The following is a 13,671-nucleotide window of genomic DNA, read 5'->3' as shown; positions in this document are numbered from 1 at the left end:
TCTTGCTGCTTTTAACAGTCGTCCAGTCCTTCCACTTAACTGAGTCACACAGCTTTGCTATGCATCCTCCAAGAGAGTCTCTCCCTTTCTGCAACTTGTGGGTGCTGCACTTAGAACAGGCATCTTGTCACACCAGGTTCTCAGCGTGAAGAAGCAGAATGTGAGCTATGAATGTCTATGTTCATATAGACACATATCTCTATTTGGAGAATGCTTACTGAATGACCATTGCCCTCTCCTGCTCTCCCAATGACAACCTCCTGAGTAGATCAACCTGAGCAGAACTAGTGTAAGGAGGAGGTACTTTCTTTAGAACATGAGGTTTCTTGACTTTGGAATCATTTCCAAGAGCAAAACTGCACCTCCACAGGTGAGCTGGAGGAGTCATCATACTGGCCAGGGCTGCACTTACAGTAAGTTCCAGTCTCCTGTTTTATTCACATTATTGAAAGCGTGTGCCTAGTTTTTTTTAGTTTAATTCCATGGATTATAACAGTAGTACTAGGGTGTTGTACCGTGTTAGCCATTATGAATGTAGAGAAAAGCCAAGCAAAATGACACCTTTTATTGGCTAACTAAAAAGATTATCTTGCCTGAAGAAGGGGTCTGAGTTGCCTCGAAAGCTTGCATATTGTAATCTTTTTAGTTAGCCAATAAAAGGTGTCATTTTGCTTGGCTTTTCTCTACATGGATTATAACATTAATTCAACAACATTTTTCATCTGCTTTATATATGGGCTTAGGAGCCTCTCCTGACAGGACAAGTACCAAACAGAAGAAGACATGGCCTGCAATCAGCATCAGTCCATTAGAATATACCAATCTCTCACTCTTTGCTGATTTAGTTTCTTAGGTTCTCCTAGATCTAATGCTCATGTGGTGCACCAAATGTTGAATATTGTTTCTACACTCAGTCAGTGTCAGGTGACAGGAAGGAAACTGTGTTACAATTTTGTAGATTTTGAGACATAAGGAACTGTGTGACCTAGTGTGGGGTAGGATTAGATGGCACACTGCTACTGGAAAATTACCAAAAAAAAATTAAAACAGTTTGGCACCAGAATTTTAGAATTTTCTGCACCAGAGGTAAATGTCAGCTTTAGTCTCAGTCCTGTCCCAAACAAACAATTGCCTCCAACACTATTGAGACCTCACAGCTATCAAGAGGGAAGCAGTGCATAGTGCAGCACAACACATCAGGAATGTGAGCAACAGTTCTGAACAGTTAGAACTGTTTTGAGTTCTGAAATTGGAGAGAACAGAGATGTTCAGATGACATCGAGAATACTATGGTTGCAGGGGTGAAATCAATATTGAAGCTAATACAGTCATATGAAAAGGTTTGGGAACCCCTCTTAATTCTTTGGATTTTTGTTTCTCATTGGCTGAGCTTTCAAAGTCACCAATGACACCAATACTTATTTGAGCCTCCTTTTGCAAATATAACAGCCTCTAGACCCTGTCCTCCTATAGCCTCTGATGAGTGTCTGGATTCTGGATGGAGGTATTTTTCACCATTCTTGCATACAAAATCTCCCTAGTTCAGTTAAATTTGATGGCTGCCAAGCATGGACAACCTGCTTCAAATCATCCCATAGATTTTCGATGATATTCAAGTCAGGGGACTGTGACGGCCATTCCAGAACATTGTACTTCTCCTTCTGCATGAATACCTTTGTAGATTTCCAACTGTGTTTTGAGTCATTGTCTTGTTGGAATATCCAACCCCTGCGTAACTTCAACTTTGTGACTGATGCTTGAACATTATCCTGAAGAATTTGTTGATATTGGGTTGAATTCATCTGACCCTCGACTTTAACAAGGGCCCCAGTCCCTGAACTAGCCACACAGCCCCACAGCATGATGGAACCTCCACCAAATTTGACAGCAGGTAGCAGGTGTTTTTCTTGGAATGCGGTGTTCTTCCTCCATGCAAAGCGCTTTTTGTTCTGACCAAATAACTCCATTTTTGTCTCATCAGTCCAAAGCACTTTGTTCCAAAATGAATCTGGCTTGTCTAAATGAGCATTGGCATACAACAAGCGACTGTTTGTGGCTTCTTTCTCATCACCCTGCCATACAGATGTTCTTTGTGCAAATTGCGCTGAATTGCAGAACAACGTACAGATACACCATCTGCAGCCAGATGTTCTTGCAGGTCTTTGGAGGTGATCTGTGGGTTGTCTGTCACCATTCTCACTATCCTGCGCATATGCCACTCCTGTATTTTTCTTGGCCTGCCAGACCTGCTGGGTTTAACAGCGACTGTGCCTGTGGCCTTCCATTTCCTGATTACATTCCTTTCAGTTGAAACTGACAGTTTAAACCTCTGAGATAGCTTTTTGTAGCCTTCCCCTAAACCATGAGACTGAACAATCTTTGTTTTCAGATCTTTTCAGAGTTGCTTTGAGGATCCCATGCTGCCACTCTTCAGAGGAGAGGGAAGCACAACTTGCAATTGACCACCTTAAATACCTTTATATCTCCTGATTGGACACACCTGTCTATGAAGTTCAAGGCTTAACGAGCTCATCCAACCAATTTGATGTTGCAAGTAATCAGCATTGAGCAGTGACAGGCATTCAAATCAGCAAAATTACAAGGGGACCCACATTTGTGCACAGCCAGTTTTTCACATTTGATTTAATTTCAGGGCGGCACGGTGGCGCAGTGGGTAGCGCTGCTGCCTCGCAGTTGGGAGACCTGGGGACCTGGGTTCGCTTTCCGGGTCCTCCCTGCGTGGAGTTTGCATGTTCTCCCCGTGTCTGCGTGGGTTTCCTCCCACAGTCCAAAGACATGCAGGTTAGGTGGATTGGCGATTCTAAATTGGCCCTAGTGTGTGCGTGTTGTGTTTGTGTGTGTCCTGCGGTGGGTTGGCACCCTGCCCGGGATTAGTTCCTGCCTTGTGCCCTGTGTTGGCTGGGATTTGGCTCCAGCAGACCCCCGTGACCCTGTGTTCGGATTCAGCGGGTTGGAAAATGGATGGATGGATGGATTTAATTTCATACAACTAAATACTGCTTCGCTAAAAAATCTTTGTTCGGAAAACACCCCAATACTCAGATGTTTCTAGGAAATGAAAGACATACCACTGTTATCTTTTTTGCTGAAAGTACAGTAAATTATTATGCAGGCTGAGAGGGGTTCCCAAACTTTTTCATATGACTGTATGTTTTTCCTCGTAAAAGTTTATGGGCACTGCGGGAAGGGCTGTATGGCTGATGAAGGAGAGTTATAAAGAAAAGTTAGAAAAGACCAGGAAGAGAATGATAAGGTAAATAAGGGAGGTAAAGGAGACTACAAACCTGACAGGATGTTTTGTTAAGGAGGTAAGAAATTTTGATTTGATACACTTTATTAATCCATCCATCCATTTTCCAACCCGCTGAATCCAAACACAGGGTCATGGGGGTCTGCTGGAGCCAATCCCAGCCAACACAGGGCACAAGGCAGGAACCAATCCCGGGCAGGGTGCCAACCCACCGCAGGAACTTTATTAATCCCCAAGAGAAAAGAAACCAAGGGAACTTTGAACCCGAGGATCAAAAGGTATAAAAAGGTGGGATGGATGTGAAGAGGACACTGTAATAGGGATGGAGGGAACATGGATGGACGTGGTGCAACTGGCATAGATCCAGAACTAAGGCAGTTTTTTTTCTAAGAAAAAGAAACTCGAAAAAAATTGTTTATAGTATCAGTGGCCGTTTCTTTATGTTGTGTCTTTTTTGAAGAAGGAAAGATCAGCTTCTTATTTGTTTTCTCCTGTGTTTGTGGGGCAGTAGCAAAGCTGATTGGAAAGCTGGCTGGTCTCAAGGCATAAATCTAATGCCCGTGTATCCTCAAGACAGACACAAAGAGCATAGCCCAAGCCTGAAGCCTAAGAGGCACTGGAAAGGAACGAACATGAACATCGTCAACATCGTATTTAATTATCAGATTATTCACACACATTTGAATCCATTCAGTCTGTCAAAAAGCATGATTGGAAAAATGTGAGATGACAGCTGCTAGGGTGCTGTCAGTAGCAACGTGCCTGAAAAAGTATTTATTTATTTATTTATTTCTGTGAAAGCACTGAATTACAGCATGTGAAATATCAAAGATGCCACCTCCCCTTCGATGGCTGCTCTCCTTTCCACTTCACTGCCAGTCTTTTCATTCAGTCATGTACAATAGTAAACATCAAATCTTTTGTTTTTTGTTTGTTTTTTTAACCTTACATGTCATTTAAAGAGATATGTTTGTTTGGTGTCCACGCCTGGCCTTTGAACTTGCTGCTCTCAAGTGGTGAATTGGCTTTCTGCATCTTTCAAGATTTCAAAGAGGAAAGTTCTGTGCCACCACAATTGTTTTCCTTCTTTCTTTACAGTTGCACCAACCAATTTGGGAAATGCATCAAAGTTGGATTGAATATTTATAAAGTCCCTCTTTCATGATAGACCTTGAGGAAATAACTCGATAAATAGTAGTAGTAGTAGTAATATTGAATCTTGCAGAAATCCCTACCCATTCACACAGACTGGATTTCAACAGACACACCCATTCCTACCATCTCTAGCTATAAATGGAGGGGTGAGGGCCACAAGGCTGACAGCCAGCTTTTACACAACGTGCCACTCCACAGCAGCAGCTGGCAGTCAGCATGGTCACCAGCTGATGGAGATCCCCTTTACAACAGCAGTAACAGCTTGTATACCAAAGACCTTGAGTTTGTGTCTCTGCTATGCCTTCTCAGGGAAGTTAGAAGAATGGGTGCTTCACCATTTCAGTGTCCCTTGCACGATGTTCAGTGGGCACTGATACCACTGTGCCCTGCTCAGAAGACCTGACAATAAATGAACCTTGTCCACCAGCTAGACCAGTGAGGCAGGTCTGCCAGCAGTGAACAGAATAGGTTAGAAGAAACTCCTGTCACATTTGCAGTAAAAAACACAACTGCCACTTGGGGTCAAAGCATTCACAAAGTGACACATAGTAGAAGCACACTGGGGGACACCAGATTCAGAACATACCTTCTACAATGATGCACAGTCTGTTATCTTATAACCTGTCTATGAAAGTCTGTAACAGCTCAATATGGAAAAAACGTTAAATAACATTATTTCCAGCCACTCGTTATCCTCTTGGCATTAAAAAGAAATAAAGAAAAAGTTTTTACTGGCTTTAGGAGATTCCTCTTTATATAAAATGATCATTATATGGTAGCAGTAATTATTTTTTCTTCAATAAAATAACAGTGAGGTCATGCCTAAAAATAGCTTCGGCTGGTGGTGCGGGATGAAGAAGCAATAAGAGGAAACGCCGCTTGTGTTCCTTGGCAAGAATAAGGCAATGGGACATTTCATTTTAGACTTGCCTCAGTCTGCTCTGATGGCTGCATTGCTGACAGCTGCTGGCCTCCTGAATTTCACCAACCAGATCTCAATGCTACACTTTGATCAGTTGCTCACCAGTCTAATTTCAAGATCACTGGGAGCTGAAGCATTTCCCTAATGCACTGGATACACAGCTGGACCCAAACAAGCATGGTACCATATGCTAAAGCAATCACATTAAGTTACCGGTCATCCTATTGACAGCAGCTTCATTTGTAATGAAGGAAGAACTGCTGACCTAGCATTGGAATGACAGCTTACCTGGACATGAGTTACTTAACATGCTGGTGTGAGGGCTGAGGCATCTCAGACTGATATAACTCCCGTTTCAAGTCTGCTCACCTTCAGACTGCCTACATCTCTGCTTAAGGGGAAAAGGCCACACAAGGTTGGAGCATTGCTGCCTATCAGTTGTCTCTGTCGCAACTTAAAAAGTGAGAGATCCAGGTGGTTCTCAGCAATAAAGGACTGTACACTGATGGGACAATCACTATATGGGCATCTGGTAAACTGTAGCCCTTTTAATATATAGCAAAAATAGCGAATTCCTAAATAAATTAAAAAAAAATGATTTTTAGAAGAGTGTCAATATACATAGAAAATACTGTCTCCTTCAGGCTCAGGTGACATGAGCATCACAGGATAACAAGAAAAACTTGTGTTTTTACAGCAAAATAGAATCAAAGTGGTTGAAAGTTTAAAGATAGGAGGCATCAGAGAGCTTAGGAATAGCTCAGCACCTGAAGTAATGAAGGCCAGGCTCAGAATTAGACAGCTGGCATATTAATCAACTGTAAAGGGAACCAGTTAGTTTGTGATTTTTTCTGACATGGGACAAACTGATAAGATAAGCATGTTCAAAGCACGACCAGCACTTCAATGTGAGACTATCTAGGTTGCTGCTAGAGGAGGTGTTGGTGAGGCCAGAAGGGGTGCTTACCCTGTGGTCTGAAAAATGGCGTCATCCTTTGAATGAGACATTAAACCAAGGTCTTGACTCTCTTTTGTTATAAAAGGACCCTGGGCATCCTTCGTAAATCCTGATGTGAAGGCTACATTTAATCCACATTAATTATGACACCCTAATCCTCCCCTGTCTTTAACTGGGTCTCTACTCTCACCCCTTGCCACCTAAGAGCTAATGTGTGATGAGCGTAGTGGCTCAAAGTGGCTGCCATTGCATCATCCAGGTGGATGCTACACATTAGTGGTGGCTGAAGTGGCTCCCCGTTCACAATGAAAAGCACTTTGAGTAATGAGAAAAGCACTATATAATTGTAAAGAATTATTATAATTACTATATATAAGGCAATGGATTGTTTCATGTCACAAGAGTTGATCTCTTCTGTCCCCTGCGCCAGTTTGCATTTATATTTATCTTCATCACTCAGTAATTAATAAGGCTTCTTTGATCCAACATCTTCCAGCTAGCTGTGCCTTAATTGTGACTAGAGGTAGGGTCTTCAAATAATCTCCCTAGTGTGAGAATGTAATTCCTTGCTAAGGCTCATGAGAAGCAGTTCCCAGCTTTCCTGTAATCTTGAGGGCACCAAACTACTATACATCCTGTAAAGGGCAGCCTTGGGGTCATCTATCACAACTATGGCTTTGTTTGATACATGATAAAGAATTAGCCGTCTAACAGGTGTAAAGTAGTGCTGTGCTGTAGTGGCAGACACCTACAAGCCTTTCAGTGAGATAAATGGCCTTCAGGCAAAACAGCAGGTACACCTTGTGGCCCATCTGCATGGCTTAGAAGAGTTTTCAAAGGATAAAGGGAAGGGGAGTAAAGAGGAGATACCATCACAGGATTATGTCTTAAATGTGAGGGAGATCCAAAAGAGTAATTGATACCAGAAAGGCTAGATATACCAGGAAAATAACAATAATACACAAAAGCACTGGACAGAACCATAGTTGTTTAAACAGGCACTGAATTCAGACAACTTTTAAACCAAACAGGAACTGACCAATGATTGACCAAGTAAACTGCAATTTGAAATCAGTTTAAGAGCAGGCACTCTAACGCACAATCAGCCAGTTTTTAATAAAATGGCCAGCATGATATTAACATGTGGCAACCTAACTGAAAACAGTACCATCAACATCACCAGCAAGGCAATAAAAGGCAAGGAAAAATAAAGAAAAAAATGAAATTCACATAAACTCCGATTTCACCTGAGCAGTCCACAGGCCTAGGCTCTCACATGCTAGGCAGTCCCTGGACACTGTTGTTGGGTATTCAAAACCGAGGACTTAGCCACACCAGGATGAAAGGCAGGACATTTCCAGAGGAATCTGTTGCACTGATTAATTGTGATTACTGTCGGGTTGGGATCACAAGGGGACCAGTAGTTCTCAGATCATTTATCTGTTAATTTATTGATATATACAGAGAGTACAAGCCACCAGAGCGAATGTATGTCCCCTTGATAGCGTTTGTACGAAGCTTTATCATAGAAAGAAGTAATACCAAAGTACAATTATAAGGTGTTAACCTTCAATATAAGCAAAATCAGGACGTAGAAATTTGATGTGCAAGAACATTCCTGTCCTTGTGTGTTTACATGCACACACAGAACCCAGATAAGCTGAATGATGCAGTTAAGGTTGAAACCGGATTTCTTAAAAACCTCCATCTATATGGTGTTATTTCACTTCTGGAGTTTTCCTTTGGCAAAACACTCCAAGGTCATTATATTGCTTAAAAAGCAAAAAGTTAAACCTCCTCATTGTCAGAATCATGGCAGCCAACAGGCAAGGAACCCGGGAGGATTTTCTTCTGTTTTCTAGATATGTTGTGAGAAGCAGCCCGGACACAGACAGATGGACATCGTAAGTTCTCCCAACACACGTTTATTTACACTATTTACAGTTATTGTAGTCGCACAAACCCAGTGCCTCCAGCACCAATCCCCCAAAGTCCAGGCCTCTCCTTCCAGTGCCTGCTTCCTTCAGGCCGCCTCCACTCTTCTCTACCAAGACTTTGTCCACTCCTCGCCCGACTCAGTCACTGTCTGAAGGGAGGAGGCCCCTTTTATGCACCCCCCCGGATGGGCTCCAGGTGCTCCCCGACACTCCTCCGCCGACACTCCCCTGTGTGGTGGAAGTGCCGGCTGCGCACCAGGAAGGACTCCGGGTGTCCCCTTTCTTCTTCCCCCCAGCACTTCCAGGTGTGGCGGAAGTGCTGAGATCCAGGGCTCTCTAGGCACTGGGGCGCCCCCTGGCGGTGACCGTGGGCCCCTACAGGGTTGGACTTCCAAACCCTGCACCCGTGGCCCCAAACACAACCAGGACGGTCGCCCACTCGTGATCTGGAGGAGGCGCAAGCCCTCCTCCGGTCCTCTCGGGCATCCTGGCTGGGTACCACCCCCAGCGGTCTGTCACAATGTATACTCCTTGATGTGCTGTGAAGTAAATCACACTCATCTCCCTTTCACATCCTCGCTGGCCCTGAGCCACTGATGACTCAAGGTATGGACCTGCATCACCTGATCACACTACTTAAGCATATGTATAGTAAATAGCTGGATTAAAACTAAACTGACACTTCATTCATAAATTTGTTACCAACTTGCATGCAGCACACTCTTTTCTGCTTGGTTATGTGATTGAGCCCTGCAAAGGACCAGCATACCAGTAGATGTGCTGATTTCTTTCCTTGCACCCAGTGCTGCCGTGATATTAATAAAGCAGTTCTTTCTAGTTTAATAAGTATTACATTAAGTTATTCCGTTATTTAAAGCATCTCGACTACGCAATGCACATTACTTTTAACATGATATCTGGACCACTGCTCCCATGATTTTGCTGCTGAGTTTAGTACTGCATGTAAAGCTCTTCCATATAAATTTATCAATTTCCGAAATTGAGTCCAGATTATTTCAGCCAGGAGAAGGGATTAAGAGATCACATGGGCATTTGCCTGTGGAAACTGAGGTTGTGGATGCTTCCACCTGTGACTGTTGAAAGCGAGCACTCAGGCAAACACTGTGCAGTGATATACACAGACTACAAAATCCTTAAGTGTAACCCACCTAAAGGTTTACACATGGCCACATAACTGGGTTACTTGTGGATTTATCTACATTACTGTGTTAACCTTGTTTCTCAGAGACAAATAACTCAAGTTTCTCTAAACGAAATAGGGGTTTACACGGCATTCTAGAAACCAGGTTTCTGTAAATGACAGAGGTATTAAAGAGCATGTAAACATTCTCGTTACACCTGGAGGACAAGTGCTTTACAGATAGACAAATAGATGAAAATTATTCAGTAATGCTTCTATTGCTTATCTTCTTAGCATAACTGGAAGACTTTTCTATTTACTGTTACTTATAAGCTTAACCTAATACTAAGTAATACATAAAATATTACTCTACATTACCAAACTTCTTTCTCTCTCTGACAGGAGAAAGGCCACATTGCATTGTTAAGGACTGACCATTTCATTGGATTAGCTCCTCTAAACTTCTGGTGTTGGCACTAATTTCAAAAGAGACTATATAGCGTAAGACTTAACAGAAACCATGAAAGAACTTTCAGAGCATGTACAAAGCAAAGATGGACCTGTTTGGGTTCTGCTTCCTTGAATCCATTAAACATCTAATTAGAGAGGCATCTCTGGTGTCCACTTAGAACATTACTCCACCTTTTTGGATCACGTGGCTCCTTGTCTAATAGCTTTATGCCCATCAGCCACAATAGAAACACAGCTCACTTTTAGATTAGGACAGGCCTTCTGCAGCCTTCTTACTGTCTGACAGTCTGCCACTTGGGGTTTGCCTTGTCTTATGGTTTTTTTTTTTTTGTGTACTGACAGCAAACCGCCAGTTAGCGGCCGCTGGAAACGAATCACTGAGCTGAATCAACTCAACACACCAAGCCAGACTATAAAACCACCTCCGATGCATTTTCCATTCCTCGTTAAGGTGGCAAGAGCTTTGTTGATGATGCAAACTCAGACTCCCTGCCTGCTCCTTGTGGCAGAGTTCAGAAGTCTGACTGAGGTGGGGCTCCCAGCAGGCATTCCTTCTGAAGTACAAAGGATCCCTTAGTTCTACCAAAGTCCCATCCTAGCCGTGGCAGGAGATGTTTATCCATGTGTCAATGCATTTCCTAACTTGGCGTGAGAGAGCCACTTTCTATACCTGGAGCAATGGAAGTGGGAAATAAATGCCTGGATGGGTTACCAGTAGGTGACACTAAGTCCTATAGCACCTTTTTGCATGTCCTTATGGAACATTATGACACAAAAATACTTAGAGAAAAACCCTGAGTGATCAGTAGCATTGAGTTTGAATAAATTGTACCCACTGTGAATGCATCCGCATTATGTAGTTAGTCATGGTGCAGCATCTACACATGGCATACGTTGAGAGTCTTTCACACTGAATAAACTAATAAACAAGTAAGAAAATGGGGACTGTAAAGGTGAAGATAGCACTTGACTAACTGCTTCATGAGATCGACCATTATTCAGATGGTACGCTGAGATTCCAATGCTGCCTCAACGAATGACAAAGTAAATTCACCTGCTAGACCACCGTTAAAATGAATGTAAAGATTGTTTTTTTTCCCCCCACTCATGTGTTCTCTGTGAAAGAGAATATAAAAAAACTGTCTTTTTAGCATTGGGTTGCTGCAATGATTTTTTCACATTGAATTTTTTTTCCTCTTGAAATACATGTTTTAGAACATACAGTAAATATACTTGGGAATATGGGTTGCTTTATCTCTGTTTGGAATTTTTCTCTTTGGTTTCCTTGCATTATTATGTTTCCAAAATATAAGGTTTAATTCATTCATGGTGAAGCAGCGTTATTTTGTTTTGAATTTGCATGCAGTAACGTTAGGATTCCTGTTGCCTGCAGGCTACCCTCAGTTCATATGGAACATTGTTTTGGATGTCATCAGTGCAACCCTGTAAATCCAGCACTAGGATTCGTTCTGCACCCCGTGATTTGGATAAAAATACTATGAAATGTGGCACTCATTTCCTTTTTGAATTTCTGGCTTTCAATCTTATGGTTTTCTTTCTGAATTTCATTTCTGGTTAGAGATTATGTATTGTGTATAAAAAAAGTTTTCTTTAAGGTTTCAATTCGTTCCTGGTGCATGACTATGTTTCACCTCCTGGTCCTCTTAAAGCCCTCGGGTATTCTGGAGTCAGATGATCTTAGAATATATACTGCCCAAATGTCTAATTGCTCCTCATAATTCATTCTCTGTAACCCTGGAATCAGCCTAGTTGCTCTTCTCTGGACTGTATCTAGCAGAGCTATGTCCTTTTTGGAGCCTGTAGACCAAAACTGCACATAGTATTCCAGATGAGGCCTCACCAGTGTGTTATAAAACTTGAGCATAACCTCTTTGTACTTGTACTCTACACATTAGGGCATTATATATCCTGACATTGTTAGCCTTCTTAATAGCTTCTGAACACTGTCTAGCAATTGATAGTGTCAAGTCCACCACAACTCCAAGTTCCTTCTCATAAAGTGTACTATCAATTTTCAGACCCCCATTGTGCATTCAAATTTTCCTACATGTAATACTTTACATGTACTGACACTAAACGTCATTTTCCACAAATTTGCCCAAGTCCGTGTGCTGCCCAAGTGTTTCTGTGAAGATTCACTGGATTCTTGATTATCTGCCAATTCACCTGGCTTGGTATTACCTGCAAACTTAACCAGCTTGTTACTTGTACTCCTAACCAAATCATTTGTATATATTGAAAATAAAAGCAGCCCCAGCACTAACCACTGAGGGACACCACTCCCAACACTGACCAATTCTGATAAGGTTCCTTGCACCATCACCCTCTTCTTCCTGTATCTGAGCCAGTTCTGCACCCATCTACACACCACACTATGAACTCAACCTCTCATGTGGCACCTTATCAAATGCATTCAGAAATCTAGATAAATAAAGCTCTACTCTGATCATAACCTTTTGTTGCTTCCTCATAGAATTCCAGCATGTTAGTTAAACGAACTCCCTCTTATGAACCCATGCTGATTGTTCAGTAAAACTCCTGTTTTTGCCATGTGCTGCTCAGTTTTATCCTTAATAATTCTTTCCATTACTTTACCTGTGATGCACGTTAAGCTTACTGGCCTGTAGTTGCTTGGAACTGCCTGGTCTGGTCACCCTTTTTATATAAGACGTTTGCAGTTCACCATCTATTGGAATGTATCTTGTGATGCATGTACTGCAGTAATAAAAGTTCACTGCATTTTTCACTCCAACAGATGGCACATCATACACATTTGCACTGCTTTTACGAATCCCATACCAAATGGCATATAACAAATCCATTGCATCCAGACAGATATACAGACACATGTCCATTTATTAAGGTGGATGAAAAACATTCAATATAGTTGACAATTTTCCCAGAAGCAAGCATCAAAAAGGTTTATCTGAAGAAATCCCAAAGGAGGCAAAACCTGCATTTGTGTATTGACAGGCATCTGTGCGCATGGAAAATGTTAAGTTCATGTGTCTAAATTCAGAAAATGAGTCTAAATAAGTGCATACCTTGCATGACTCCATCTTCATATTGCAGCATTGTAACTGGACTGGACTCTGCTACAGGAGAACAACCCTACACATACCAACAAGTCTTTAAGTCAGTGACTAACAAAAGGAAAAAAGAAGCTAGGTTTTGTACAGGCCTCTGCTCATTAAGAGGCTGAGTCAGGACCTTAGGAAAGCCAAACTGTTCCTGAACTGATGAGTATTAGAATGTGAAATGTGCCAAACATCTCAAAACAATGACAGAAACGGGGACAGAAAACCATTACTTCAAGCCATTGCTGGTAAAGGTGCTTCTACAAGCTACATGGTGTGCACTTTGTGTTTTCACATGTGGCTTCCATATGTTAATGTTTTACTGAAAAAATAATGACCAAATAAAATATGTCATTTTTGACACCCTGGTCAGATTTATCTAACCTTAGGACTTTGTGGGGAGTAGAGGACAATTGAAACAGCTCACTTCTCAATGCAGGTTTTGAAGTACCTTCTAAGTCCATTTTCCTTATTAAAATCGGAATGATAAAAGGCAGTAGAGTAAGACCTAATTACAAATAAGATTTCAAAAGTAGTCATTAAACCTTCTTTAAAGGAATCGCCTCACCAAACAGAGCTGAACACCCCTTATTACTGATCACATGCCCAGCCCACACCAGCTGCTAGAACTAAACATGTCTAGACGGTTTAGAAGCACATAATAGGGAAGACTTTCTGCAGTAAAAGTATTCTAGTTCAGGTCAACGGCATCGGGACT

The 13,671-nt window shown here is 42.0% G+C and overlaps 1 protein-coding gene across 1 annotated transcript in view; it reads left to right on the top strand.

Annotated features, from left to right (window-relative positions):
• The window catches only part of ttc28 (tetratricopeptide repeat domain 28), a 461,839-nt gene that overhangs the window by 331,433 nt on the left and 116,735 nt on the right, over positions 1 to 13,671 (top strand).

This window comes from Erpetoichthys calabaricus, chromosome 18, assembly GCF_900747795.2.
Source record: "Erpetoichthys calabaricus chromosome 18, fErpCal1.3, whole genome shotgun sequence".
Taxonomy (NCBI): domain Eukaryota; kingdom Metazoa; phylum Chordata; class Cladistia; order Polypteriformes; family Polypteridae; genus Erpetoichthys; species Erpetoichthys calabaricus.
This window is presented reverse-complemented; position numbering and strand designations above follow the sequence as displayed.